The sequence below is a fragment of the Procambarus clarkii genome, chromosome 84 (assembly GCF_040958095.1).
Source record: "Procambarus clarkii isolate CNS0578487 chromosome 84, FALCON_Pclarkii_2.0, whole genome shotgun sequence".
Lineage (NCBI taxonomy): Eukaryota > Metazoa > Arthropoda > Malacostraca > Decapoda > Cambaridae > Procambarus > Procambarus clarkii.
This window is the reverse complement of record NC_091233.1, coordinates 17,125,976-17,144,689: the sequence shown is the minus strand read 5'-3', so window position 1 is coordinate 17,144,689 and position 18,714 is coordinate 17,125,976. Positions and strand designations below refer to the sequence as shown.

Below are 18,714 nucleotides of genomic sequence, written 5' to 3'. Positions count from 1 at the left end.
ATGCCTCCATTACTTTCAACCCCACTCGTCTCGGTACACGTGTCGTTGCTGCTCCTTCTCAGGATGCTGCTTCCCGCTTGGCTGCCTTATCCTGCCTTGGCGAGACCCCTGTTCGGGTCTCGAAGAACGCTCAGTTGAATGCCAGTGTTGGCACTATTTTGCTCCCGCCCCATGTTGCGACCGGTGTTCGGGACCTGCGCGACTGCCACGACGATATTCGGCATATCCTTGCTGCCCAGGGCCATTCTATTCTCCAGGTGGACACGTTTACTCGTCCCCCTCGTGGTAGTCGCCGTCAACCCCTCCGGGTTGTGAAGATTACCTTTGATGGTAGGACCCTTCCACCCTCTGTCATTCTTGCTGGTGCCAGGTGCTCTGTCCAGGAATACATTCCTTCTCCTCGGCTCTGCAACAAGTGCTGGAGGTTTGGGCATGGTGCCCTCCGCTGTTCTGGGACTGTCTCTCTCTGTCCTTTGTGTGGTGGCGAAGGTCACTCTAAGTCGGAGTGCACTTCTCCCCAGGCTCGTTGCCTCAACTGCGGTGAGGCCCATCCTGCCTTCTCCCGTGCGTGTGTCCATTACAGGCTTGAGGCAGCCGTCCTCAACTTGAAGCACCGGGAGCGTTTATCTTTTCCTGAGGCAAGACGCCAGGTTCGCCGGCTCCCGCCTTATGCTAATATCTCTTATGCTCGCATATTGCACTCTTCCTCTCCTCGTCCTTCCCGCCTTCCTCAGACTCACAACCGTTTCCGGGCCTTGGACCCTGATGCGCCCACTGCCCCCTCCTCTGTTCCTTTGGGTTCTCTCCCGAAGGATCCTCCTCCTGGTCCTCTGTCTGGGATTCCCCTTCCTTCTACCCGGTCTGTCGTGTCTCCTGTGTCTTCTTCCTCGTCTCCCTCCGTTCCTCCTTCCCATCCTTCCCCTCCGTCTCTTGACTCTCCCCGCCGCCTGTCGGTGCGGGCTGATATCCATCGCTCTCCAAACGGCCGTCATGTGTGCTCTCGTTCAGCTTCTCCTGTTGAGATGCTAGAATCCGTTGCCCAGTACGTGGTTGCTGGAACACCTGTCTCTTTACGTCAGAAGCGTAAACCTGGCTCCTCTCCTTCCTCCTCCCCGGCGGGTAAGAAGGTTTCGCTTTCTTCCTCGGCCCCTACTTCTGCCTCTCTCGCTCCTTCCCCTCCCATTTCGGTGGTTGCGCCCCCTGTTCCTGCTATGGAGGTTTCTTTAGCCCCCGCTTCCCTCTCAGTTACTGCCCTTGCTGTGGTACGCTCCCCTCTTTCTACCCCTCCTCTTCCTGCTGCTGTCCTTGCCTGCTCCTCTCCGTTGTCTCCTCCTCTTCCTCCTCCTCCTCCTCCGGACCCCGCCCGCCCACCTCTGATCTGTTCTCCCGTTTCCTTCCCTCCGTCTTTGCTCAGTTTACCCATGCCCCCTAACCCTGACTTTGCTGACCCTGATATTCTTTAACGTGCTCTGTTGCTCTTTCGCCTTTGTTTCTTCCTTGTTCTCTGTTGTTGTCCTTTCTCTTCTCATCGTTGTCCATTCTTCAATGGAACGTTCGAGGTTATTACGCTAATTTCCTCGAACTCCAACTTCTGATTTCGCGGTTTTCGCCCCTTTGTGTCTGTCTCCAGGAGCCGATGCTTGGTGCTCGTCCTGGTCGTTTTCGTGGCTATTCCTTTCTCTCCCCCCCTCCCCCAGCCATTGCTGGGGCTTCTAATTCTTCTGCTCTTTTGATTCGTGCTGATGTTCCCTTTGTTCCTTTACTTTTTCCTTCACCTCTCCATTGTTCTGCTGCTCGTGTCTTTGTGGGGAAATGGTACACTGTTTGTTCCGTTTATCTCCCCCCGAGTGTCCCGCTTTCTCTTCCTGATTTGAAACACCTCCTAGACTCCTTGCCGGAGCCTGTGCTCCTGCTGGGTGACTTCAATTGTCGTCATTCTCTTTGGGGTGACGTTCTGACGAATACCCGGGGTCGCCTTCTTGAGCCGTTTCTCCTCTCTTCTTCCCTGTCTCTTCTGAATTGTGGTGAGCCCACTCATTTGGACTTTCGGACTCGCACCCATTCTTGTCTTGATCTTTCTCTCTGCTCTTCTTCTCTTTACTTAGATTTCACGTGGCAGGTTCTTGATGACCTCCATGGAAGTGATCATTTCCCCATCCTTGTTTCCTTTTTCTCTTTTCGCCCTTCCCTCTCTTTCCCTAGGTGGCAGTTTGCTAAGGCGGACTGGACCCTATTTTCCCTCAGTGCTACTCTCTCTGACCTCTCCCTTCTGCCTCTCTCTCGCGCTCTCCTCCTTTTTCATGACACTGTCTTCAACGCTGCCCTTCGCTCTATCCCTCGCTCTTCCTCCCGGGGTCCACGGAAGTGCGTTCCCTGGTGGAATGCGGACTGTGCTCGGGCTGTCCGCTGTAAACGTGCAGCCTGGAAGAGGCACCGCCGTAGGCAGACGACCGATTCTTTTCTTTTCTTTCGGAAAGCGAGTGCGGTGCCCCGTAGGGCCATCCGTACGGCTAAACGTGAATGTTGGGCATCTTATGTCTCAACAATTACGTCCGAAATCCCTCTGGCCCAGATCTGGAAGCGTATCCGCAAGATAGCGGGTAAGTTCGTTCCCGATGTTTCACCGGTCCTTCACCTCCATGATACTCTTGTGGCGGACCCGTTGCAGGTCGCTTCCGAACTGGGTTCCCACTTTTCTTCTGTTAGCTCTGGTCTCCATCTTCCCCAATCTTTCCTTCTTCGTAAACCTGTCCTTGAGTCTCGTCCTTTAGATTTCAGCACTCATCTTCAGCTTCCCTATAATGATCCCTTCTCTCTCTCTGAACTTCGTTCTGCCCTGGCCCTCTGCGGTTCTACGGCGGCGGGCTCCGATGGTATTCATTATGAGATGCTTCGCCATCTCCCTCCGAGCACGTCTCAGTATTTACTGAGTCTGTATAATCGGATCTGGGAGTCGTCGTCAGTCCCTGAGGACTGGCTCGATGCCGTTGTCCTCCCTGTTCGCAAACCGGGGTCTCTGGGTACTTCCCCTAAGGACTTTCGCCCTATTGCTCTCACAAGTTGTGTCTGCAAACTCTTTGAACGTATGGTTAACGTTCGTCTGATGTGGTTCCTGGAACACCATCACCTCCTCTCCCCTTCTCAATTTGGTTTCCGCAAGTGCCGCAGCACGACAGATGTCCCGGTGAACTTGGAGGTCTATATTCGTACTGCTTTTGCTGCGAAGACCTCCGTTGTTGCCGTCCTTTTTGACCTGGAAAAGGCTTACGACACCACTTGGCGTTATCATATCCTATCTCAACTTCATTCTTTTGGCCTTCGTGGTCATCTCCCTCTCTTTCTCCGCAGCTTCCTCTCTCGTCGTTCCTTTCGGGTGCGCCTTGGTACCACTCTCTCTCCCTCTTTTCAGCAATACGAAGGTGTGCCCCAGGGTAGTGTTCTGAGCACTACTCTTTTTGTGGTTGCCCTCAATGGTCTTCTTTCCTCTCTTCCTTCTGGTGTCTTTTCCGCTCTCTATGTCGATGATCTTACCCTTTGTTGTCAGGGTGATGATTCGCCTCTCCTTCAACGCCGGCTTCAACTTGCAATTGATGCCGTGTCGTCTTGGGCCACAGATCATGGCTTCAAGTTCTCTACTTGTGCCATGACTTTTACGCGGAAACGGGTTGTTCTTCGTCCCTCTTTGTCCCTTTATGGTCATCCCCTTGAATACAAAGATTCCGCAAAGCTTTTGGGGTTATTCCTTGACACTCGTTTGTCTTGGTCTCCCCATATCTCTTACCTCCGTGTTGAGTGCTCTAAGGCCCTTACCCTCCTTCGGGTCTTGTCCCATACTTCTTGGGGGGCAGATAGGCGCGCACTCCTTGCTTTACATTCCTCTCTCGTCCTGTCTAAGCTCGATTATGGTTGCCCTGCTTCTCCTTCTACTCTTCGCCGTCTTGATGCTTTGCACCATACTGGGTTGCGCCTCAGTTCTGGTGCCTTTCGTTCGACTCCCATCCTTTGCATGTATGTTGACACTGGCTTCCTGTCTCTCCAGGACCGTCGTGCTCGCTACTGTCTTCGCTATCTTGCGCGGTCCTTGCAACATCCTTCCTCTCGCCTCTGTCGTGCTTTAACTTTTACCCCTCCTGCGGTTCCTGTTCCTCTTCACCACCTCCCTCTTTCTGTCCGGTTATCTCGCCTACAGGATTCTCTTTCCGTTCGTATTTCTGATGTTTCTCCTCGTGTTGTTCCTTCTTTGCCCCCGTGGAGGGTCCCTCTTCCGCGGTTTTGTACATCCTTGACCTGTATCACTAAAGCTTTTACCCCTCCTACGGTTCTAAAACGCCTTTTCCTCGAGCACTTTTCTTCTCACTCCCGCTCCGTTTCTGTCTTCACCGATGGGTCTAAGTCAGCGGACGGTGTTGGCTGCTCTGTTGTTTTTCCTGATCGCACTTATATGTGTCGCTTGCCTCCGGAGACTAGCATCTTTACAGCGGAACTTTATGCTGTTCTCTATGCTCTTCGTCTCCTGCTTTCTCGTTGTCAGTCTTCCTTTGTAGTTGTTGTTGACTCGTAGTGCCCTCATGGCTCTCGGGTCCTTTAATCCGGTTCATCCAGTAGTTGTCGAGATCCAGCATTGGCTGTTTCTCGTTCACAGTAAATTTAAGTGGGATGAGTTTTGTTGGGTTCCCAGCCATATTGGTGTGTCTTTAAATGAGTGTGCGGATGCTGCCGCCAAGGAAGCTGTCTGCTCTTGTCCCATCTCTCGTAACGGCATTCCGACTTTTACCCGGTTATCCATTCCTCAGTCCTTACCCGTTGGCAGGCTTCTTGGTTGTCCGTTACTGGTAACAAGCTACGTACTCTTAAATGTTGTGTTTCCTCGTGGCCGTCCTTCCACCGTAACCGGCGGTGGGAAAGCGCTCTGGCGAGGTTGCATATTGGCCATACTTGCTTAACCCATGGTCACTTGATGGAACGCCGCCCTGCTCCTTATTGTCCTGGTTGCATTGTCCCTCTTACGGTCGTGCATGTCCTTCTTGAATGTCCTGACTTCCAGGACGAGCGTGTCTTGCTTTCCGACTGCCCCTCGATAGAATTCTTGGTGACTCGGATACTTTTAATATCGTTCGCCTTATGCGTTTTTGTTATCGTATTGGCATCCTTGGTGATATTTAGCGCCCTCTGATTATTTTGCGCATTTGATGGTGCTACATAGCCTTCCCGGTTTGGTGCCTTCTTTTGATAGTTACTTACTTATCCTTTCTACCATTTATTCTATGTGCCTGGTATTTCATTCCTAGTGTTTCATATGGTGCTTTAGCAAACAAAGTACTTGTGTACCAATAGTCTTGTGCGAATAGCTGGTTATCTTTAAAAAAAAAAAAAAAAAAAGAGTTCATTTTTTAACAAACCATTTTGTTGATTTTACAAGACTATGAATGAATCTCCCCTTCAGGACCTTGCAGATGTGAGGTTAAAGTAATCAGAATTTTTCTGCTTGGCAGTTTAACAAATTTAAGTGACATTTGTAATCCAGATAAAGTTGAGAATAGCTTTGAACCTATATAGTGAGTTTAAGTGGCAATAAGTTTGAATGGAAAGTTCATTTAAGAGCTTAGATTGAATTCCAGGTATCTGAAGTTTTTATAATTTTAGTTTGAAAAGCTCTTCCCATTTATGGTGCTTGTTACAGGCAGTGTATGTATACACTATCTTTAAATAGTTATAATCAGCAGCTTGAAACATTTGTGGTAATGGATTGTCTGGCATGTGAATTTAGTGTTGATTCCAAATATTTGGTAGACATTTCATAGTGCAGCAAATATTAACACAGATTGGACATTTCTAAAGATATTTTATTTTCTTAGACTAGTAGAAAATTGTAGTGTTTGGTCTCATTTGATATTGTCCAGCATTAGACAATATTGTTAGCAAGTATGAAAGTTGTATAGTTTCCTGTAGTTTTAATACATAATGTGATTACTATAATGGGCTAAGGTGTGACATTAATGTGCCTTACTAAAACTAAATTTAGTTTTTTTTCAATCTTGCCATTGACAAATTTTTACATAAGCTATGCAACATCATTGATAAGTGGAAGTTTAGCCCATACATTTGTTTTAGAAGTGAAATTTGGTAGTTAAATAAAATTAAAAATAATTTATTTATAATATAACACCTACCAATTAGCCAATAATTTTCACTTTAGTAAGTTATTTATAAATGTCAGAAGTTCTTTAGATGTTAGACTTTGCATCAGGAATAATCAGTAATTTCCAGCATGATAGAATCATTGTTAATTTCAGGATAAAGTACAGTATAAAGTAGTTTCATTAGAATATTTATTGCATAGTATACAGTGTAACATCTAATTTTGACTATTGTCCATTTCAGGTTGTGGGAAGCTGCTCCTCCTAGATGCAATCCACTGAAGACTCCAAAAGGACAGGGAAAACACCAGAGTAACAAGGACAACATCCACCTGTAAAAGAAAAATAAAGTATATCAAACAGGGACACTCATTTTATTAACACTAACACCTATCTATAAGCACCAAAACCCCTAAGTCCCAATCTTTTAAGATTGGCTCAGCAAGGCCTACCCCTTACTTGTATTGTGAGGCAGGACTTGTTGGCTGAAGGAGTGCATCACATCTTTTGGTTTAGCACCCTCAACATGATGTACATAGGCTTGTTGTGAAGCCTATGTACATCATGCTCCAGGCACTAAACCTCTGGATGTATCCACTCTTTCAGTGAACAAGCCCTGTAGTTATTAACAATGTTTGCACATTGTTAAGGGTCCCTACACCTATGCAATTCTAGTCCATCTATTGGATGGGTAGTAGAGCAGGGCTCTGAAAAAGCCAAGCCAGGAAAATCTGCAGGACTGCCTGGTCCCCTTCTATGAAATGGGGTAGGATCAGTACAAACTGCATCAATCCCTGCAGGTGGTAACAGTAGGACTTTGGTACACATCTATAAATGGACTAGATGAAAAAGTAAATTAATTATTTGATATAGCTAAAACATGTAATTCAACATACCAGTTTATTGGATGTGTGGAGTAGAATAGCCTCACTGCTTTGGTACCATTGTAATCTTCATTATCACCTGAAACACATTTAACCAAATTACCTTATAAATTCTGTATTGGGCTAATTTTACTTTAGTCACTTTGAAAATTCACAATGGATAATGTTCATTTAATCTTACAATATTAACATTTTAGTAGATTTTGTCACTAATGCTTATCAAGCAAAAAACATTGACATTAAACTTAGTTTGAGTAGCCACAAGTACATCAAAGTGGAGAACAATACTTCAGACTTTAATGGCAATTTTTAATTTACATTATCTACATGCAACCATCATTTCAAATTATCTTTACCTATAATGCTAGATTGTTTAAAACAATGCTTACCACACACCTTATTCTGAATGTCATGCATTCAACATTGTCAAACTCCAGGATGTAATTCTGCACTTCCCAATCCATATTCTGAAAGAAAAAGTCTATTTAAACTTCAATTACATTAAAAACATGACAGTTACCAGTTAATAATTTTTTACTTGCAGTTATGAACATATCCTTTTAAGTTAAACATTTTTATGAACAAATCCATGAGGGTTCAAACCTATATCCAACTGCAGGAGCCATGAGTAAGTAATTATCAAAAGGCACCAAACCAGGAATGCTAGAGCCATGAGGTCAGTAAGCCTCCCAGTCAATTCGTTTACCTTGTCATGGCACAGTCAACTATGGTACATGTGCAATCTTCACACATTTGAACCATCACAGCCCTTGTGGATTTGTTCATTTGAGATCACTCAAATTTATAGATCGCAAACCTTTAGCCAAGTAATTAAAAACCAAACTAACCAATTACATTAAATATTTATATACCTTTCAGATTTTATTCCATTTAGGAATTAACACTTTACATTTGAAATTTTCTTTATGCTATTCAAAGAAATTCCTGCAAGGACTAAACTGATATTGTACCCCACTTGTCAAGGCCTAGAACTAGTTTATTTTCCCATTTCAAGGCCCCTTCACAATTACACAATTTTTTACCTAAATATTTAAAAACTAATTAAACTAATTATATCAGTAAACTTACTTTTACCAACTAATTCTCACAACTGCTATTTTCTGTAGCATAACTTTCACCAATTGTTCTGTACACCATCCCTGAAATTATGTTGGAAGGACCCTCCACAACCTGTCAATGAAACATTAAATTGGTTAAAAAATTGCTGTGCAATGAAAATAATTTTTAAACTTCAATATTTGCCTTTTTAAAACTACACTAATAAATTAGCTACTTCCCCGACCATCTTTCATTTATAAATTATAAAATAAAACCCTTTCAAGTAAAAATTAAAGGCAGGCTACTGAAATTTTATTTTCAAAACAAATTTATAGTTAAGATTTCCCCCCCCCCCCACCATCCCCCATATTGGTACAGCAACTGATACAGCTAAAACTAATTCAACATTCCAGCTTCATAGATGTGCAGAGTAGAACAGCCACACTTCAAGTCAGTCAATGCTTGGATACCATTGTAATCTAGAAAAGCACCAGACACATTTAACCAAATTAGCTTCTAAATTCCATATTGGGGTTATTTTACTTTTGCAAATTTACACAAATTCACAATAAATAACGTTCCTTTAAAATCTACAAAAATGTTAATATTGTCAGCTTCTCACTAATGCTAATCAAGCAAAAAAAATTAGTTTGAGTAGCCATTAAACTGGAGAAACACACTTCAGACTTTCATGGCAATTTTTACTTTACATTATCTATATGCAATCATTCAGATTATCTTTAGCCATAATGATAGATTTTAACTTTACTATTTAATATAATGCAAATCTGTTTAAAATACTACCACACCTGATTCTGAATGTCAATTGACACCTTCAACTCCAGGAATGTAGTTTAGGACTTCCCAATCCATGTTCTGAAAGAAAAAGCCTATTTAAACTTCAGTTATATTATGAAAAGATCAAGTACAGTTACCAGTAAATTTGTATTCTGTAACTTTTTACTTTCAACTTTGAAATTATCTTTAACTTAAAAACATTTAGATGAACAAATCCATGAGGGTTGAAACCTGGAGCCATGAGGTCAGTAGACCTCCCAGTTGCAATTCTTTTACCATGTCATGGCACAGTCAATTAAGGTTCATCTGCAATCCTCTGACATTTGAACACAGCCCATTCAGATCGTTCATTTGATGCATCACGCTTGTTAAATTTATATATGATACAAACTTCTAGCCAAACAATTAACTGAACTGAAAATTAAGCAGACAAATTTACATTTAAATATAAAATTATAAATAAACTACTTCAGATTTTATTCAATTTAAGAGTTAACACCCAACTTCACAAGTGAAAATTCTTTGCGCTATTCAAAGCAATTCCTCCAACGAGTCTAAACTGATATTGTACCCCGCTTGTCAAGGCCTAGAACTAGTTTATTTTCCCATTTCAAGGCCCCTTCACAATTACATATTTCACCTAAATATTTAAAAACTAGCTATTAAACTAATTATATCAGTAAACTTATTTACCAACTAATTCTCTCAACTATTTTCTGTAGCATAACTTACCAATTTTTCTGTACACCATCCCTGAAATTATGTTGGAAGGACCCTCCACAACCTGTCAATGAAACATTAAATATGGTTAAAAAATTGCTGTGCAAAGAAAATTATCTTTAAACTTCAATATTTGCCTTTTTAAAACTACAATAAATTAGCTACTTCCCCGACCATCTTTCATTTTTAAATTCTAGAATAAAGCCCTTTTAAGTAAAAATTAAAGGCATGCTACTGAAATTTTATTTTCAAACAAATTTTTAGTTAGGATCCCCCACATCCCCCATATTGGTACGGCAATTTATATAGCTAAAACTAATTCAACATACCAGCTTCATAGATGTGCAGAGTAGAACAGCCACACTTCAAGTCAGTCAATGCTTGGATACCATTGTAATCTATAAAAGCATTAGAAACATTTAACCAAATTAGCTTATAAATTCTGTATTGGGCTTATTTTACTTTTGCAAGTTTACACAAATTCACAATAGATAATGTTCCTTTCAAATTACCAAAATGTTAATATTGTCAGCTTCTCACTAATGCTAATCGAGCAACAAAAATTAGTTTGAGTAGCCATTATCCAAGTTAGAGTACATTAAACTTGAGAAAGATACTTCAGACTCGTGGCAATTTTTTCTTTACATTATATGCAATCATTCAGATTATCTTTAGCCATAATGAGAGATTTTAACTTTACTATTTAATATAATGCAAATCTGTTTAAAATACTACCACACACCTGATTCTGAATGTCAATTGACACCTTCAAACTCCAGGAATGTAGTTTAGGACTTCCCAATCCATGTTCTGAAAGAAAAAGCCTATTTAAACTTCAGTTATATTATGAAAAGATCAAGTACAGGTACCAGTTAATTTGTATTCTGTAACTACTTTCAATTATGAAATTATCTTTTTAACTTTAAAAAATTTAGATTAACAAATCCATGAGGGTTGAAACTTGGAGCCATGAGGTCAGTAGACCTCCCAGTTGCAATTCTTTTACCATGTCATGGCACAGTCAATTAAGGTGCATCTGCAATCGTCTGACATTTGAACACAGCCCATTTAGATTGTTCATTTGATGCATCACGCTTGTTAAATTTATATACGATACAAACTTCTAGCCAAACAATTAACTGAACATTTAAAATTAAGCAGACAAAATTTAAATATAATTTTAATTATAAATAAACTACTTCAGATTTTATTCAATTTAAGAGTTAACACCACTTCACAAGTGAAAATTCTTTGCGCTATTCAAAGCAATTCCTCCAACGAGACTAAACTGATATTGTACGCCACCTTAAGAACCGTCAGTATAAAGTGTGTTCAGCGACGAAAGGACGAGTGATAAAAGGGGTCCCCCCTCACTCTAGACAGGCGATTATACCTCCCAAAACACCCATGCATCAAAAGAGAAGTCAAAGAATAATCAAGACTGGCAAAAGGTCAGCAGGAAATGATTAGTTGGAAATGAGAAGAGGGGTTAGAAAATTGAAACTAAAAGTTAAAGTGTCTAGCAAAATTGGCGAAGACAGCAACAGGAGCACAAGGCCTCTAAATGACAGGACTGACCCCATGGAGCATCATTCCAGCAGCTGCACACCAAGCCCCCTCCCTCATGACAAGCAAGAAAGGGTTGGGGTTAGGGGGGGGGGGGACCTCATTTAGTAGACAACTTGCCATGACTAATATCTACAGGATGGGCAGTGACAATCTATACAACATTAATGTTCTATTCACATTTTCAACTTTTAGCTTACATACACCTACATTAAGTACCCCAATATACCTTTACTTTGGATAAGACTTCCTACAATGCCTTCAATACTTCAAAATTGATGTTGCCGACTATTAGAAATGGGTAATTTCTAAGAATTACATTTCAACTACCTTCAAACGAACATTTGCTATAACAAAATACTTCTAAAATTAATATAACCACCCTTTCACCAAGCTATAATCATTATTCTCAACAATATAAACTGGTATTTATCAATAAAAAAATTAACAGTATTAAGTATACAGCGTTTATAATAAGTATTACAAGTGTATAGTATTATAACTACAATATTTGCCAAAACATTTATTCAACTTGCAGGCTTCAATGCAACAGGAATCCATCTTATCACAATGTGGAGCGGTGATTATTTCTTCAATCCCACGCACCACACTATGGCTTAAACAACTACATCAAAGTGTGGGGAAAAATTACCTTGCATCACCTTGTTGCACATAAGGAAGGTCAACTGCCCACGACACCCATAAATTTATTATCTAGTAATGCAAGTCTATTAGTCTCAAGACAGATGGTGCCAAGAATATTAAGTATTCTAAAATGGCCAAAAAGCTTGTTTTAATAAACGTAGAGAACAGCTCTCGTACCATGATTCTTCACTATTTACAATAAGCGACAACATCAACCAACATAAGAGGCCATACCCAAAGTTATATGCTACTACCAACAAATACATTACAGGGGTCATTGCAGATAATGCATCTCCACCCATCAAGAGAAAATCCAAATAAATTTATGTATACATACTATTAATTTATATTAAACTAATATTCATAAACTGCTTAAGTGCATAATTTTAAAGTAAAAGTATAACATTAGAAAATTTTAGAAACGTACAATAAGCTTAAATACAATAGGCAAGTATACAATTCTAAAATAATTACCATATATTCTTAAATTACTGACCATGTAAGGAAAAGTTCCAAGAATCTAGTAACAATGCACTGATCAATATCATTTAACAGCTGGTGCCATTGTGTGCAATGAACATTTTACCACAAATTATTTCTATTATGCAACATACTAGCTAAAAAATATACAACTATCATCAAGGACAAGTTATACATTCCCATTTTCCTCATCCAATGCATAACCTAAGACCCACCTATGTACTTGATAATAGCACATGGACTTCATAGTAGAGACTATTTAGCCTGTATATCGAGTAGAGAATTACAGTGGCCAGTCTCCCATAACAAGCAATATAAGTTTACCTGCTAACAAATTAATACAGCATCCCAGAGCTTGGGTGTCACCTCATGACTTTCAAATTGCCCTTTTTATCTATTCCAATAGGTATGGCCACTGTTCAACTTTCTGGAAATATTCACTCACTCAAATTCTAACATCCAACAAGATTCTGGACCATAATTATTAAACTGCAGTACCACACATTTTACACAACTAGTGTTAATTATTGATAATTAACTTACTAAAATTAATACTAAATTTTATAAACATGTTTGCTATCTATGCCAAGATACTAGATTATAAACCTAACTGTCATGGCCTTTAAGACTGGACAATATGTTAATGCTAAATTACAATAAGCACAACCTACAGCCTTTAAAATATTCCAACAAAGAAATACATTTATACATACAAATATACATTTCATTATCTATTTACAACTTTTCCTGAAGCTGGAATATGCACCTAATGATGCCAATCTTAGGAAACAAGTGCAAAGACTTCCAATATAAAAAGCTTTTTAGCATAATTAATAAAACTAGATTACACAACATGGTATCTGATTGACTAAAATTATCTACCTAAAACTACCAAAGCAATTCTAATTTTATCCAAATTTAAAGAAACTAATAATTACCTACTTTTGTAATTACTTTCAGGGAAATGTTATAGAATATATTCACCATGTAGAAAGTCTGGACAATTTCTCACTACCCTCAGACAAGGAACAATAACGGCAAGTTTGAAGCACCTTTGTGATTAAATAGATAATATTTAAGTATTATGGGAATAATAGCTTTCCCAAGTATCATTCGCACCTATAATGAACTACATTGTGGATTGTACAGGTAATTCAACCTAGTAACGAAGCAAAGCCTCCTGGAACCTGTCCAGCATATAAAAATCTGAACCTACTGAAGATTCAAATTCTGCAACTCAAAAATATCCCAAATTACACTTTAGAACCTTAATAGCAATACAAGGGCATCCAACATGGCAGAAGACTATCGTGACCAAATACATTTTGACCTAACCACATACTAGATGACGATAACCAGTATCATCACTGGCTCCACCTTAACGTATCTTCTAATCAATGCATCAAACATTAAATTCACTATTAAATCAGTATTCAACTTTATACACAATTTATATTTTAAGCAGGTGTAGGAAATGAATTTAGAGACCATAGTAAGAGATATAAGGGGAAAAACCCGAAAGATTCTAAAGCCACAGGTGTGGACATTTAAAAGTAAAGTTAGGGACACTTTCCATGAAGTGCCTCTAGACCAACTAATACTTCCCTAGATTGGAATTTTGCAGATGTTCCTCCCATTTATGCAGGCCACAAGTAGCACAGCAGAAAAGCTGCATCCAATCTAGTCTGCTTTTGGAATCTTTTCAGATTCAGTCACCATTTTGATTAAATATTTAAAGAAATGTAGTTTGTGGGGGGGGGGTTGAACCAAAAAAAATTATGAACAAGGCTGTCATGCAAACTTTGCAAATTAACCACCTAATAAAGTACTTCCAGCAACTGCATACATGGATTTTTTAAGGGACCATTATATTAGTTTATTGTAAAAGTTCAATGTCGACCAATATTTTTTTGGACTTGTATGAAAAGAGATGCAACAGTTCAAAGTTTCAGTACTGCAGCCTAAATAGAAAGATTTAATTTCTCTTTTTAACGAATATTACATTTTCAAGTGTGTATATACAACCACACGTTTCAGATAATCATTCTATGACTTTTCTAACATGACCATATGAATGATTATGAAGTTGGGTTTTTCCAACACTTTCAGTTCTCCTAATACAAATAATCAAAGTGCCCCCCAAAAATATGCAAATTTAACACATTAAATCAATAAATGAACTTTGTGAAAAAGATGCCAACTACAGATTTTAGACACTAAGGTGAAAGTTTCATGTAAATTTATTCAAAAATGAAAGTTATGAACATTGTTATTTAAACAAAATAAAGTAAGGTGCTGCCATCTGTGGCAGAGGTTGACAACCAATTTCCTGGACCCCTTGGCACCCTTACAGACAGGCTTACATGCCATCAGGTGTACAAGTTTCATACAAATTCTAAAATAAACGAATTTAAAAAATCTTTACTACAACTAATTTTTTTTAATATAGGCTGTTGTGATAGCCAGTCAGACATTTCAGTCAACACCATTTCTGATTTTTTTTTTTTTTTTTTTACACCCAATTCAATATTTCTCTATTCTATGATGCCGAGATTGACCAGATTAAACCCTTCCCATATACAAAGGGTCAAAAAAGTGAAATTAACCATTTTGAAAAACATACCTAATGGACCCATTAAAGCTTTTCACAACCTACCACAACTGGCAAGGAAACTAAGCACAACTTGCATTAATCTCGTTCACCCAACTAATACCACAGCATGGACACCGATTTTATCTACTTTAGACGATATTTAACACCAGCCGATAATTCATTCTTTATGAAACTGACATTAGTAAAAATGGTACAACACAAGCTAGATAGGATGCTATCCATGTCTTCACAGAAAATTGATCAATTTGCAAAACAATGTCAAGATAAAGTTGAATGCAACATTGAATCAATGGTTTAAAGAGAAATGCTAATGCAGAACAAAAGATGCTTTTCCCACCCACTATTATACAATGGAAGTCCCACTAAAGCCATAAATGCCAAGTTAAGCTGCTGTTTAAGATAAAGCTTTACAAGCTAATGAAGTGGAAAAGGGGGGACCTGTGAAACTCAATGGGGGGAGAGGGTCAGATTATCTACCTTTTACATGTTAGTGTAGACCTTCCTCCCACGGGATCTGGGCCTTGTCCACTCCGACGTTGTCCAGAGCTGGTGCCGGCTGCTGGTTATAAAGTGCCATTCATTACCTGAGGAAACTACTTCCTCAATCTTCGCCATAGGGTACATCAGCTCAGGACCTCGCTACCATGTTGGGAGGCAGTTGAAGACTAGGCAGTCGACACCCTGGGCTGGAGCGCTGTAGCAGCCGAAATAGTATTTACCACCTGCAAATACAATTAAAGGGTTAATATAGGACAAAAAATGCAGTAAATTTTAGGAATATTTGCAGATTTAATGCAGGACAAAATTTATGAGAATTTCTTAAATACCTTTAAAAGAGGATTTTAAAGTATTTAACAAGTTTTCAACTGGGCAGCAGAAAGCAATGTTTTTAATAGTTAAATTACCAGTACTGTACTTTGGTATGGTAATAAAGTCAATTACAGTACAAAATTTATCTACAGTAGGAAAGCAACAATTATGGAAATTATGTTTAGACCTAATTTTTAATGCATATACAATTTAACTATAATTACATAATAGTATACCATGAATGATAATTTAACATTAATCAAATCTAGGGATACCACCACTATTCTTATAATATTGGAGCACTGTCTCCCATCTATATTTCTAAGATTTTAAAAAAGGAAGCGGAAACCTATTCCCACTTCCTTCCCCTTTTCAAGGGGAACAAGGCTTTAAAATTACAGGCTGTATGCCTGTAATTCAAGAATACTGCACACGATAGCATAAGCAGCCTCATAGCTAAGTGGGTAGAGCACAGATCCAAACAAGGGGCCAGCCTACAAAATGTAGACTGCTAACAATAAGTAGCCCATGCAGCACCACTTATTTATGAAGATTAAGCCACCCAAGAGTTGGCATGGACATTAATAGCCAAGAATAGAATACTATTTAATCAGTAGCCTATAAACTGCATGCCAGTCCTGCTCAAAGTTAAATACTCACAGGCAGTGGTGCCAGCCAACATTGGCAGAAGCCATACCCAATACTAACATTTCACTGCAAATTGTCTTTCACCCTTTGCTCTACACCCATATTTTTCACAGGATTTGACAAGTAGAGGCAAGACATTTTATAAAACAATGTAGATTTTAGTTCTTAACATGGCAAGGGAGCATGTTATCTGCAGACAATTACCCTACTTATAGTCATTTAGAGTAATAAACTTGGAGGACAAGAGGAACAGGAAATTAAATTTTTGAAAGGGCTGCTGTAAGCTAGATTACCAAGATTAAAGTTTTGGTATGGTGAGGCAACACCTATTTAACTCTTCAGTCAACAGCATAGTTACATTATCAACCTCGGCTTTCAATGAATTGCATTATATAAATTTTCTGGTTAATAGCCATATTGGCTTGTGATTAAAACTTTAGGTCTAAGCAGGTTAGAACAAGAATAAAGCTAACTGCAGAAGGGCTGTTCGCCCATACAAGGCAGCTCCTTATATCCTTCCAATCTTGTATTGAAGATTTAACCTACAGTTTAAAATCTAGGCATCCCACTTGCACAACGACGTGACGCAGTAACTGGTTCCACCAAACAAACCTATTACCAAACAATGTTCACCCAGGTCTTTCCTAAAGCTGAAGCATCATTTATACCCTTTGTTTTGGGTTATATCTTGTGTATACCCTCAATACCCCATTGATATTCCCTTTGTTAGGACCATTTGTCCACTTTCACACTTATCGTGTCACCAATTCTTTACCTTTTTAGAGGCAGGCATTTAAGCCTTTTCAATCTTCAAATAGGTTTCCAATTTGCGGGATTAACTTTTGTCATCCTATGTTGGAGGCGTTCCATTTTATAGCCATGATCCCATTTGCCTAATGAACATTTATGCATTTTTATCACCATAACTGATCCATTTTGTAATAAACACCATCTAGCTCATATGTACCATTATTACCTAGCCTCAAAACCTAACATTTGTCTGCATTAAACTGCATCTGGCAATCTTTACCATTTCAAAACTCTTTTAGATACTCGAGTGATGGCAAGCATTTATTTCTTCTCTCATTTTTATTTTGCAATTCTGCAATTATTCCTGCTCAAATCTTCAACCGAGGTCCCAGGAGAGCCTTGATGCACTACTTTCAACAGTCCCTTTACCATTTATACTAACCATTATACTAACCATTTATACTAGCCATGCCCTAAACTTTATACAACACTCCCAATATTGAGTGCTCCTTTTATTCAATTTTTCCATGTGGCACTATCAAAAAACCTTTGCTAAAGTCAAGGTACACATCACAAACGTTATCACTATGTTGCCTCAACTATGCAAGTGTTAAATCAAAGTGATTTGTAAAACTAAGCAATTCATGTATCAAGTTAAGTTTTACCCAAGCTAAATCTATATTTACAAATATTTGTATTAAAGTAACTTTACCACAATAGATTTAAGCCAATTGCCATAACTTGACAAGGTAATTTACTTGTAATTACACAATTTATCCCCCCTCCACCTTTATATCACTATCGATACCCATCAAATCTCAAAACACCCTTAAATTGGTTATTAGCACAAATGACTTACAAAACCGCGCTTAAATACACATTAGACTCTCGTAACTTACCGGCTGGTCAGCCACACCCGGACACATCCTCCCCCAACACAATTCAAACAGTTACTACTGACCTCCGCTCGCAACAAGCCACACATCACTTACGGTGTCCAGAAACATATATAGACTAGCAACTGACCCTAACACATATTGATCATAGCGTAACGCGGGGTTAATGTGTAGTGCTGCTGTCAAAACATAGATGGCGCTCACCCTAATGGTCATGCTAATGGATATGCCTCTGTAACCCTTATTTGTGTAAAGGAGGAAATGTATATGTTTATCTCTCAGAATGTTCGGTAATACGTTTATTGCTTGTGATGTGTGTCTATGTATGTATTAACACGATGTACTGAACGGGGTGAGAATAGCTTGAGCTACCTAAAGCCTATTTCGGGTCCATAGAATTACCCCAATCGCCCAAATCAGGCCAAAACTACCCAAATCGTATTAGCATTACGTAAGTAATGAAGAAATATGGTATATTTACTTACTATAATGTTGGTGCTACACGTAGAACATGATCAAACCTATTTTTACTCTGAAATAATCTAATTTCATAACGAAATGAGACGTAAATATGTGAGAGGTGACGCCATAGGAAGTCGACGGTCCAAGCGACAATTGTGTGGAGCGACTTATCCAAGATATATGGTCGCTTGGAGAGTGTTTGCTGCCATAACAGCCTCCTGTACACAGTGATCCAGTCGTCGTAT

The 18,714-nt window shown here is 39.4% G+C and overlaps 2 long non-coding RNA genes across 5 annotated transcripts in view; one reads left to right on the top strand and one right to left on the bottom strand.

Annotated features, from left to right (window-relative positions):
• The window catches only part of LOC123750994 (uncharacterized), a 33,366-nt gene extending 26,865 nt beyond the window's left edge, over window positions 1-6,501 (top strand). For both annotated transcript variants that reach the window (XR_011225447.1, XR_006772060.2), the window contains one exon: window positions 6,382-6,501. This is a non-coding gene — a long non-coding RNA (uncharacterized lncRNA). The remainder of the gene's footprint in view (window positions 1-6,381) is intronic.
• LOC123750993 (uncharacterized) lies at window positions 6,313-18,135 on the bottom strand. 3 transcript variants are annotated; one of them, XR_011225448.1, is made up of 10 exons: window positions 18,011-18,135; window positions 15,381-15,625; window positions 10,341-10,408; window positions 9,928-9,996; window positions 9,611-9,662; window positions 8,890-8,956; window positions 8,111-8,212; window positions 7,411-7,488; window positions 7,034-7,100; window positions 6,313-6,469 (listed from the first exon to the last, which is right to left on the bottom strand). It is a non-coding gene; the product is annotated as an uncharacterized lncRNA (long non-coding RNA). The 3 variants fall into 3 exon arrangements; XR_006772059.2 differs by having other exon boundaries at window positions 7,418-7,488; XR_011225449.1 differs by lacking the exon at window positions 18,011-18,135 and adding an exon at window positions 17,137-17,237 and having other exon boundaries at window positions 7,418-7,488.
• Between the last annotated feature and the right edge of the window lie 579 nt (window positions 18,136-18,714).